Here is a 12,267-nt window from a genome sequence, read left to right on the forward strand (position 1 = left end):
AAATCCAGAAATACAAGAAAATAGCTGAAAGGTAGGGGGGCTATCTCTGTGATATCCTGTCAGACATCAGTCAATTATCAGCACAGGCAGTATCTTTTGTTGTCACATTCCTAATTTTGCTTGTCCCCAAATACCAGTCCTTCACGACCATCAGGTCACCTTTACAAATAAAATGTATATTCCTCTAAATGGTACACATCCCATTTGGGTCATTGCACATGGAATTACCTCAATCTTTATTTATTTATAAATATATACACGACCAGTCAAAAGTTTCGGTCCACCCAGCATTTTTTGATATTTTACTGTTTAATGTGCAAAATGAACATAAGATGTGAACAAAACCTTCCCAAAGATATATCTCCTTATTTACTGATAAATATATTGTGCTTCAATGCATCTTTCTTATACAAAACGTAGGTTTAAAGCAACTTTTGGAAACAGGTCGAAAAGTGCAATCCTAAATCTAAACTGAAACGCTCTCAGGAGCAGAAACTGTTCACAAATAATCTGCTCTGTGTGGAATGAATGTCTGTGCTTAGTTTCTTCATCACGTGCAATGTCTATTATTGCCAGGCGTTGCAAAAAATGTTTACAGAAAGGCCAGCCAAACTATCTAAGGAGTGTTTTTGTGTTTCAGATTGCGTGCACATGGGTGCCAAAGCTCAGCTAACGCCAGAAAAAGACAGGCAATTGTAACTTTGAGAAAGAAGGCCTTGAAACAGTTGCAATGCTTGAGCTGTATAGCTGGGCTCTAATTTCCAGTGCTTGAAGATGTCTATTGCGCAGACTGGTGACTCGGATTACTTGTCCTGTGATTCTGTTGTGATTATTGGTCGACCAGAACGTTTTCTATCTGCATTTTACCAGTTTTGTTGTGTCGTTTAATGGCACAAGCAACTGCATTCACTGACACTTGTAATTATCCTCAGTTAAAAGCAGCCCCTATCTCTGCGGCGATGTGTGGTGAGGCGAGCGAAGAGAGCCGGGCCGCACCAACATACAGACTTGGCATTTAATATGGAATATTTTTTTTTTCTTGACTTGGGTTTACTTTCTGAACTCAGTATATCAATCTGGTGAGTTTCTTTTACCCTTCGGTGATGTCTTTGTTGAAAAAACCATGTCACTGATTGTCTTTCGCATCAAGAAGTCAATAACAGGATTATATCACAGGTGGCGTGACAAAATGTAAGGACAGGTACATTTGACGATTGGCTTCACAATCGGGTATATAAGGGTTGTTGCGTTCTGTATTAGTGGAAAACAACTGCTGCACGTCTACAAAAGTTATTGCCGCTTCCTCTGGAGATGGTCCGTCAACTTGACAATGCTGTTTGTCATGGAGTGGTGGCTTTACGAAATTCTGGCATGAAACAGCATGCTATTGCTCGGCAGTATGGCATCACTCAAGGTCAGGTGTCAAAGATCCTGAAACGAAATGCTCAGAGGGGTGTCCCTACTCCAATACCGAGGCCAGGACGTCCACGTAGAACCACAAGGAGAGATGATCGCCAGCTGCACGGGTTAGTCTGCAATGGCCGTACCAAGTCAGCTAATCGGCTTCGAGCTGAGTGGCAGCAACTGACAAATGTGCCTGTATCCAGAAGGCTAGTCAACCAACGACTGGTTCAAGCAGGCTATCGTGCCAGGCGTCCCCTGAGAAAGCCACGCCTGACCAGACAACACAGCCAGCGCTGATTGCAGTGGGCCAGAGAGCACCGTCAAAGGCAGCCAGGACACTGGAATCACGTGACCTTCAGTGACGAGTCTAGATTTCTGGTCTATCGTCAAGATGGCCGCGTCCGAGTGCAAAGACAAGTGCATGAAGCCCACAACGAAGATTGTATAGTGCCAAGAGTCCAAGCTGGAGGTGGTCGGGTGACCGTTTGGGCTGCTTTTCATGCAGGGGGAAAAACTGACCTGGTTGTTCTGAATGGAAACCTGAACCAGTTCAAGTACAGGGTCATTCTGGAAGAAACATTGCTTCCATTTGCTCGTGCAGCCTTTCGAGGAAACTTTGTCTTCCGAGATGACAATGCACAGCCTCATCATGCTCGCATGATCCAACACTTTCTTGCTGACCGTGGTGTAGAGCATATGGAGTGGCCTGCCATGTCCCCGGATATGAATCCGATAGAGAACTTGTGGGCAGAATTAACGCGTCAAATCAACAACTTGGACCAGCAGCCTGCCTCTGTGTGTGAATTGCAGCAGACTATTGTCACTGCATGGCAAGCGATTCCTGTCCAAACCTTGGCAAATCTCGTGAACAGCATGCCTCGATGTGTACGTGCTCTCCTGAATGCTCGTGGGGGTTACACGAAGTACTGAACTGTAATTTTACTGTCCGTAATCCCAGTCATAATTTAGCTTTTGTTTTTGTTGAAATTTATTTTGGCTAATGTGCAAAATAAAGAGATACTTCTGGAAAACGTACAGAAGTTTAGCATGTTTAGCATGTTTAGCATTTAGTTTAGCATGAGTTCGATATCAGTTTACATCACTTTCAAGGATCAATTTATTTGCTTCGAAATGTCAAATGTGGTTTTTGTTTCTATTAAAGGTCACATTAACAAAATCTAGAATAATTTCAACATAATTCCAATGAACTTTTGGTTCTAAGTCAACTTGAAAAGTAATTTCACCCCCACAAAAAAAAAAAATTCCATATTAAATGCCAAGTCTGTATGTATATATATATCTATATATATATATATATATATAGTCCCTGGTGTTGGGCTAGCGGCTAGGGTGCCGGCTTAGGATCCTAGGATCCTGGGTTCGAATCCCGGTCAATCGCTGAATTAACGCCAGGGGGGTTGACTCAGCCTGTCATCCTTCCGAGGTCGGCAAATTGAGTACCAGTTCACTGGTAATTCCCTGCTTGTCGTTAAAGGCGGCAAAAAGGGTTGGCGTCAGGAAGGGCATCCGGCCGTAAAACATTGCTTCAAAAAGGGGACCGAAAAAACAACAACCACAGTTCCCGAAAAAGGCCAACCCCCGCTTGCGGGGAAAAATGGCCTCTAAAGGTGGTTTTTTAAATTTATATATATATTGTTGCGGATATGGCATTTGGCCTCCATATCCGCTTGTAAATATTCCCCTATTTCCCCAATACTCCCCAACTATCCCCAATCCCCCATTCCCTAGTCCCATTGTCTGTAAACAACACTCTGTAGAACCGACCTTCCCCTTTTTCCCCCATTAAATGTCGTGCCCAGGTCCACCGCATCTCACGTAGACAACTTTCGGACATCTTGCTAGTTATTCTTAGTCTATGTCAGTTAAGGACTCGTTTCCATTAATTCTGACTCTTCGTTGCACCAGAATGTGATTGTATGGCACCAGTACTGAGTTTAGGACCTCCCCATACCTCCTCCCATCTTCCCCATGCAACAACAACAACAACAACAACAACAACAACAACTACAACAACAACTACAACAACAGAGGGGGGCGGCGCGGCGCGGGGAGTGTGCGTCCTCACTCCGGCTCGGTTAGCCGCCATTACCCATGTGCGCCGACGGGGTTACCACGAAGGGGCTGCCTGTCGGCCCCTCGTCAAGGGCGGAGCCGGTAACCCCCCGCACCCAATGAGAAGCAACGGGCCGATTCCATCTGGGGCGGAGCTAACGAGCCGAGGGCGTGTCACTCCCCGCCGGATATGCGCAGCCACTTACCGGACGTGACGTCAGATGCGCCCCCAGCTTGAAAAGACAAGTCGCGACCTCCGAGCGCTGAGCGACCTCCCCGCATCTTTGGACCGGACCGGGTCGATTTTGCCCCTGAGCCAAGGTGCACCTTGAGCCATCGACTACCCGCTTTCCTTGCCATCAATCCCCGTGTGAGTCAGTTTTGTCCTGTTTATCTGTCGTCTGTCGGGGCTATTATAAGACCGTAATTAAGTGCCTATCTTACTATGCTGTACCTCTCATCCCTGTAATCTAAACGTTCCGAACTAATATAACCTCCTCCGGAGGTCTTGAGAACTGAACCCTTGGTGTCGTGTCATTTTAACCCAGCCGTTGTGTCCTTTCCTCAATTGATTTAGCGTAGCGCGACTCGGCCAACGTTCGAGTATAATCGGGTAACTTGTGCGAACACGGCGGCCATTCCGCTCGGCCCATCATAACATCTAAGTCGTGTCAGTAACAATTGGTGTCAGGAGTGTCGGATTCGTACCTGGGACTAAATTCATTTAGCCCAAATTTTGGAACCCCAATTGTACCATTAGGGTAACAATTGGTGTCGAGGAGTGAGATTCGATCCGGAGCGCGTTTTACGCGCTCGAAATTATAACGGCGAAATTTGATTGTGTTTTACAAAATATAAAAACCCGAATTTTGAAAGTCGCGCTATGGCAGACCAAGTCGACTGGGGTCCGGTAGAGGAGAGTGAGGCAGGGTCGATCCAGGACCAAATTGAGGGACATAAGGAGAGCGAAGCAGTGAGGGTAGCAGACGCACAAAATAGCGTCGTTGCGCCCGACGTAGCGGGCGCGCAAAATGGCGCCTCGCAAGAGCGCGCGGTAGCCGAGCCCGCTGTATCAACGGGCTTTAACATGCAGCCGATTGACATGCAGGCCCTCATTGCGCAGCTACAGGCAGCTGTACAGATGAGTATGGGGAGCCAAATTGAGCGATTGGGTGAGCGGTTGGGGAACCGGATGGATGCTCAGGGTGAGCGATTGGAGGGCCAAATGGGGGTAATGAGGGACGAAGCAAGGGGTACTGGTGAGGGGTTAGACAAGAAATTTGGGAAGTTAGACAATAATTTTGAGGAGTTAGACAAGAAATTTGGGAAGTTAGACAATAATTTTGAGGAGTTAGACAAGAAATTTGGGAAGTTAGACAATAATTTTGAGGGGTTAGACAACGGGATAAAAGAGGTGAGAAATGGGTTAATGGGGGTAGAAAACAGAATGGCCGCTCAAAAGAATCAAATGGAAGGGATGCAAAAAGGGTTAGAGGGGTTAGAAAACACCATGGAAGGCAAATTGAGGGACATGAGGGACCAAGCGGAAAGGGGAAGTTAACCAAATGGGGCAGCAGATAGAGGGGGTCAGAATGGGGGTAGAAACCAAACTGGATGCTCACAGGGAGGAAATGGAGCAGATGAGGGTGGCATCTGGGCAGGAGATGCAAGTGATGGGAGAGGAGATCAGAAGAGGTGTGAGTGAGGAGGTCGGAGGAGTGCGCGAGGAGGTGAGGCACTGTAAGGAGCACATGGAGAAGGAGGTGAGAAAGGGGACTGTAAAGTTACAAGGGGGCATAGAGGACCTGACGCAGGAGGTGGAACAGCTGACGGAGGGACAAAAAGGACTAACGGAGCAGGTTCAAAGGAACACTGCGGTATTAGGAGGGTTAAAAGTGACACAGAAAGAACTAAAAGATGACTTGATAGCGACGAAGAGGGAATGTCAGATGATACGTGAGGGACTGACAACGAGGTTGGACGAGGTGATAGAGGTAATGGAGACGAAGGACCGGCAGGTGAGGACGCACATGGAAACGGTCAAGGTAGCCTTGGAGGACGAGCTTGAGGAGACGTACCGGGGACTAAAGGAGGTGAAGCAGAAATTAGAAGAAGTGGAAGAAGGGGTGAGCGAAATTAAGAAGCGACGGAGAGAGGATAAGAAAGAGATAAAAGAGGAGATAAAAGAATTGGTCCAAAGTCTGTGTTTGGATCGTGATGATGTGCTCATTAACCGGATGAGGGATTCGCAGGTGATGGAGGAGGAGAAGCGAAGAGGAAGAGGACCCGGTGTAAGTGGTGACCAATATGGTCGTGCGTATGATGCGCCAGGGGATTTAAGAAGTTTGGGGGTCGAGATGGACCCGGGTGTTCGTGAGAGGCCGTTGGTGAAGTGTGCGACAGGTCTGGTGTGCGAAAAAGGAGGTGTGCGAGAAAGTCCGACTCTGGGGTGTGTGAGGAAAAAGTGCGTGCCAAGGAGTGAGGGTGCTGGTGAGAATGAGTCGGTCGTAGCGCGTGTGCGAGGGAGCACATGGAAGCGCGGTGTGGTAAGTGTTACAGAGGGTGTGACGGGAGAGTGTGCGCAAGAGTGTGCGCGAGAAAGGTGTGTGACGGACGGGTGCATGGGGAAAGAGTGCGCTGTCAAAGGCAAGGAAGAATGCACACCTGTGGTGAGTGTTACAGAGGGTGTAACGGGAGAGTGTGCGCGAGAAAGGTGTGTGACGGACAGGTGCATGAGGAAAGAGTGCGCTGTCAAGAGTAAGGGTGAGTGCGCTGTCAGGAATGGAGGTGAGAGTAGTGAGAGTGACAAGGAGAGTGAGTTGGTTGTGACAGGTGAGCGAGGATGTACACCTGGGATGGAAGGATGCACACCTGGAATGGTAGAGCGTGAGTGGGAATGCACGCTGGAGTTGGTGGTGAGGCACGTGGTTGGGTGTGCGAATGAGAGCACACCTGTGATTGTCACGGAGGAGGTGACAGAGGAGGGGGCGCGAAGAGGTGTGTTGGTGAGGTGTGCGACCAACGAATGTGTGCCAAAGTGTTCGGTGGTCAGGTGTGTGACCAAGGCTGTGAGTGGAATGGGTGTACCTGGGTGTGTAAGGAAAGGTACGAGGAGCATGGAAACGGCTGGATGTGTGAGCAAGGAATGGGCTGTGGGGTGTAAGCGTCCAGGTGAAGCATCGACGGTAACCGGTTTAGAGGTTAGAGCGACTTTTAGCCGAATCGGGCCCTCGGTGCGTGCTGGGCCTCGCTTTGAACGGCCGCGTCCGTGCTCCACTAGGCGGAGCGGGCAGCCCGATAGAAAGGGTCGTCATGGCGACCACTTTTTGTTGAGGCATTCCGGCAGGTCGAGATCGGGACATTGGATGGCTCCACGCCGAGATGGTGCGTGGGATCTCGGCCCGGGTAAGCCCCCGTCCCTGCACCGAGTGCCGGACGCATCCAGCCGCTGGCACAGAACAACCCGCATTCATGGCTTGGCTTTACGAAGCCGGGCTTTGGACAGGAATTGGCGCACCGAGAGGCATTAGTGAGTAGACTGGGTGATGAGGTTAGTGTTTTGGACCCAAAATTAGAGAAAAACAAAATTTGATGATTGGCAAGGGATTGGCAGTAGTGATTGGCAGATGATGGGTAGTGATTGGCAAAAATTTTAATTTGTTGAAATTTGATGTGCAAAATTGGTAGTGAGCGATGGGCCCGGTGGGTAAGGCTGGCATCCCTGCCGCCCTTCCCATGTGGGGGCAAAGGAGCAATAGCTTATGGGGTGTATGGCAGTGGAAACTAGCCCGGGTGGGTTAGGTTATATTGTAGGGATCTAGCGAAGATGACATTAGGTGACGTTAAGTTTAGTTAGTGACTGATACCTGTAGTGGGGACGCAGGTAGTTTAGTGTGGATGATAATGACGAGGGAGCGCAATAGTTTAAAGGGACGACTGGGAAGCGCAAGTTTTAGAAGGGAGTAGTTAGATGAGATGATGCTGTGTGAGAGCTGGACAGGTGTGTGGAGCAGTGTGGAGCAGTGTGTGAGTAATGAGTGTTGTGGATCAGCGCGAATGCGCTTGGGGAGAGAAGGGTGCAGGTGGCACCAGGTGTGAGAGCACAGGTGTGCAGGTACAGGTGTGTGGAGAGAGTTGGAGTAAGTGGTACGGAGTGGTGTGCATGGTGCGAAGGTGTGGATGGGGGAAGAGTGGACCCCTTTCACGAGTACCCGGGGCGGGTAGTGTAAGTGTTAGGTAGAGGGTATAGGTAAATTGTGGTTGGATATTGGCATTTGTGGTGCGGTTGCAGAATGGTATGGCGGATGGGTGCATTAGTGTTGTGGAAATGGCTGGGCGTGTAGCCTGTTAGTGTGTGTAGTTGGTTGGGCACTCCACCACTGTGAGGATGTCGGCCAGGTGAGGCCGCAGGTGGGCTCTGGGAGCCGGTAGTTGTGAGTGGGTGCCTGAGGATCCCGGGTGTGGATCGGGCAGCCCAGTGCCAGAGAGGGCACCGAGTGAGGAGAGCGCCAGAGGGCCTTCCCCAGCTAGTTAGGTTAGGGTAAGGAGCAGGTAAGCTCGGAGGCAACTGTAGTGGTGGAGGTGTGCAGGTGGGTAGACCCGCTGGGAGAGGTACACGCCACAGCCCAAAAATTGTGCGAGGGCACCGGGAGATGAATCGGGGGAGTGAGACCCCAAATTGAAAAGCACCACAGTTTGGCCAATGGGAATTGGTTTTTAGAACCCATAGTGTAAGAGGGCCAATGGTTTGGCCGGAGAAAGACCCCGGGTAGTGTAAAGTTGTTAAAGTCATTTAGGAAATAGTTAGGATTGATGAACCTGTCGCACCATACGCAGCCACTTACCTGTGATGATGATGACTCCACACCTGTGTTTTCTTTGTTCTGTGTGCAGGAAATGAGAATTGCTGTGTGGATTTGTGAGACGCATCACGACGTGGATGAGACATTGGGGTGATTCCATCTCTCCCTCCTTAGGAGGGACTGATGATGAATTGGTGATGACAAATTATGATGTTGAGTTGGAAATGGCAAATTTTGATGAGAGTTGAAAATGGCAAATTTGATTGGTTAGGAGGGAGAGAAGACGAATTTGGTATATGGGAGGAACGGGGAAGACAGTAGGGACGTTTGTTGATTTGTAAAGTAGATGTTTATGGGTAGTGTTGTGTTTTGTGGATACAGTAAGGGGTAAGGGAGGGGCCATGTAGGTTACCTGGTGGGGGGGGGGCGTACGGTAGGAACGTACCTGTCTCACCTGGTTCCCATGTGCTCCCAGTGTGCATCATCTGGTATTGCGTGCACTTTTGCGCCCTTACCACCTTACTCACTTGTCTTCTTCTTTTGTCTCCCACCTCCGAGGATCTGGCTTTGGGGCAGAGAGAGAGGAGAGAGAGGTGCTGGCTCCGCAGTTGTGGGCCTGCACTTTCGCTGCTTGCTGCCTGGATCGATACACCATATGGACCGCAATGTTTGTGGCCGCCCACCATGGACCGCAGTCTTTTGCGGCCAAGCACCACCCGTCGATGGACCTATGGGTCAACGTGGCACCTATGCCAGACAGGTGAACCACTAATAGTTGGCCCCCTGACGGCCACAATAAAGAAATGGACGCGGTTGGCGCCTTTCTTTATTTTTAAAGAAGTAAGAAGGCCAAGTGCACCACATGAAGGCAAGACCAGCGGCAGAACATCGGCCGGCTGCGACACCACCGGTGATTTATAAACCCTTTATTGGTGCACCGGATGGTGCTGACTGTGTGAAGGGGTGGTGCTTTTGGTGCTTGGAAGGGGTGCTCTGCACATTATTAAAGGCCGTAAGGCCACAGAGCACTCGTGGGTTGGTGTATCGATGCTGGCATGCGTGCTCTCTCTATGCATAACATCTGCATGTGTTCCTCCAAAAACTGGTCCTGGATCGTAGTGTAAATAGCAGCGTAGTCTTGTAAATAATGCTCCCTACCGGCTGTATGTTTAGTTTGCGAATTCTTTCCGCGCTTCGGTTATCCTGTGGGTGTGTTTCTGTGAGGAGAAGGGTGCAACGTCGCAGGGGGACATATTTACTCATTTGTGAATATCTGTAAAACTGTCGCACTCAGGGTAGAGTTAATAGTAGAGGGAACTACATCTGAGTGCCACACTAAAATAGGTAAAAATTTATCGGGTCGGGACGCCCCGAGGGTAGAGAAGGGTGCAATGTTGCGGATATGGCATTTGGCCTCCATATCCGCTTGTAAATATTCCCCTATTTCCCCAATACTCCCCAACTATCCCCAATCCCCCATTCCCTAGTCCCATTGTCTGTAAACAACACTCTGTAGAACCGACCTTCCCCTTTTTCCCCCATTAAATGTCGTGCCCAGGTCCACCGCATCTCACGTAGACAACTTTCGGACATCTTGCTAGTTATTCTTAGTCTATGTCAGTTAAGGACTCGTTTCCATTAATTCTGACTCTTCGTTGCACCAGAATGTGATTGTATGGCACCAGTAGTGAGTTTAGGACCTCCCCATACCTCCTCCCATCTTCCCCATGCAACAACAACAACAACTACAACAACAACTACAACAACAGAGGGGGGCGGCGCGGCGCGGGGAGTGTGCGTCCTCACTCCGGCTCGGTTAGCCGCCATTACCCATGTGCGCCGACGGGGTTACCACGAAGGGGCTGCCTGTCGGCCCCTCGTCAAGGGCGGAGCCGGTAACCCCCCGCACCCAATGAGAAGCAACGGGCCGATTCCATCTGGGGCGGAGCTAACGAGCCGAGGGCGTGTCACTCCCCGCCGGATATGCGCAGCCACTTACCGGACGTGACGTCAGATGCGCCCCCAGCTTGAAAAGACAAGTCGCGACCTCCGAGCGCTGAGCAACCTCCCCACATCTTTGGACCGGACCGGGTCGATTTTGCCCCTGAGCCAAGGTGCACCTTGAGCCATCGACTACACGCTTTCCTTGCCATCAATCCCCGTGTGAGTCAGTTTTGTCCTGTTTATCTGTCGTCTGTCGGGGCTATTATAAGACCGTAATCAAGTGCCTATCTTACTATGCTGTACCTCTCATCCCTGTAATCTAAACGTTCCGAACTAATGTAACCTCCTCCGGAGGTCTTGAGAACTGAACCCTTGGTGTCGTGTCATTTTAACCCAGCCGTTGTGTCCTTTCCTCAATTGATTTAGCGTAGCGCGACTCGGCCAACGTTCGAGTATAATCGGGTAACTTGTGCGAACACGGCGGCCATTCCGCTCGGCCCATCATAACATCTAAGTCGTGTCCGTAACAATATATATATATATATATACATATATCTATATATATATGTAGGGAGCTGTAATGCCCCTCCCCCTTTGTATATCCTTGCTGCTTTACCAATTACCAAGTATAACCAATTATATGTTTTGTTTTAACTTACTACTGTACTCTTTTATGATACTGAGTTCTTTCTTGTGCATTGAGGATGTGTAATATCCTAATAAGGAGTTCTCTGCCTGTGAGCTCTGGCCTGCGTGGGCACAATCTCTATTTCCCCTTCCCAGGCCTTGGAGGCAACTGTTATCTCTCTTTGCCTTTCTCCTGACTTTGCCATTATCTTGCAAGTTGACAGTTTTATGAGTGTCCACTCCCTTTTGTACTTTCCCAAGCTAGCTTTCTATACAGAAGTTGTAAACATGTTGCCACATAATGCTGACCATCTCCTTATCAGAGCTAACCCATGACTGGCCTTGGATGAACTTCCTTTAATTGACTGAACAACAGGATGGGACTATGGTGGGGGAACCAATGAGCCCATTCTGTCTCTGTGTCTTGTGAGCTAACTCCACCCCTGATTCTCCTTATATAAAGCAATGTTAATTGAATTATTTCAGAGCATCTTGTTGTACTGTTGGTCATTCTTTGTGAGTTTCAATACAACTTTGCTGTCCTCAAGCTTGTGTACTCGAGTTCCAATAAATATATCCGTTGCTCCTTTCTTCTGAGTCTTCTGAGTCCCAAGTCCTAAGTCCCAATCCGACAACTGGTGGCAGCGGTGGGATCAGTCTGGGCAGTCCGGGACGCGGTCCCAGGCAAGTGAGTGGTGAGAGACCAGCTGGCAATTGATCCGGGTCAGGTGAGCTGTGGTTTTCTTTTGTTTTTCCTTTTTAGCCCGGGGGTCAGTCCAAATTGTAACCCACTCTCTCTTGCTCGGTTGCCGTTTGTTCCGTTCCCTGCTCATACCTGTTCCACGAACCTAAATTTAATTACGGACCGCTTGGGTCCTGGAGCAACTGATTGTTTATGGACTCGTCAGGGTAACGTTACGTAAAGGAAAGTGCCCCACGTTGGGCGCCTGAGGTTAAGGGGTAATAGATCTCTGGGTTGTGAGGGTAAGGATAAGGGCGGCGTCCCGATCCGAGGCCTACCCGGGAGACGTCGGGATTTTAAGTAAGATCAGAACTATTACACGGGCGTAGGACGCCAGGAAAGTGCAGTAAGGGTAGGATAGACGGCTGTGTAGGCGGACGAGCCTCTCAGGAGAGTAGGTAGCGCGGCCGTACCACGCGAGGCGGGCGAACCTCACGGGTACAAGGCTGCGAGCCTCTCAGAGTTAGGTAGTGTAGCTGTGCCGCGAGGCGGGAGATCCTCACGAGTACAAGGCTACGCCAGTAAACTAAGGTTTCTTAGGATGGGTAACAGTATAGGTAATAAGACAGTAAAGGCAGGTGAACCGCTTAGACATACCCCAGCATTTTTTATGTTTAAGAGGCATGGCTATGATGCTGTGAGACCAGGGAAGTCATGGGTTGCATTGACGAAGGA

General features: G+C 49.5%; 1 protein-coding gene across 1 annotated transcript in view; it reads right to left on the reverse strand.

Moving 5' to 3' along the window:
* LOC137425957 (uncharacterized) overlaps positions 1–12,267 on the reverse strand; it is a 104,972-nt gene that overhangs the window by 38,229 nt on the left and 54,476 nt on the right. The window lies entirely within an intron of this gene.

This window comes from Myxine glutinosa, unplaced genomic scaffold (genome assembly GCF_964187855.1).
Source record: "Myxine glutinosa unplaced genomic scaffold, kmMyxGlut1.1 SCAFFOLD_847, whole genome shotgun sequence".
Taxonomy (NCBI): Eukaryota; Metazoa; Chordata; class Myxini; order Myxiniformes; family Myxinidae; genus Myxine; species Myxine glutinosa.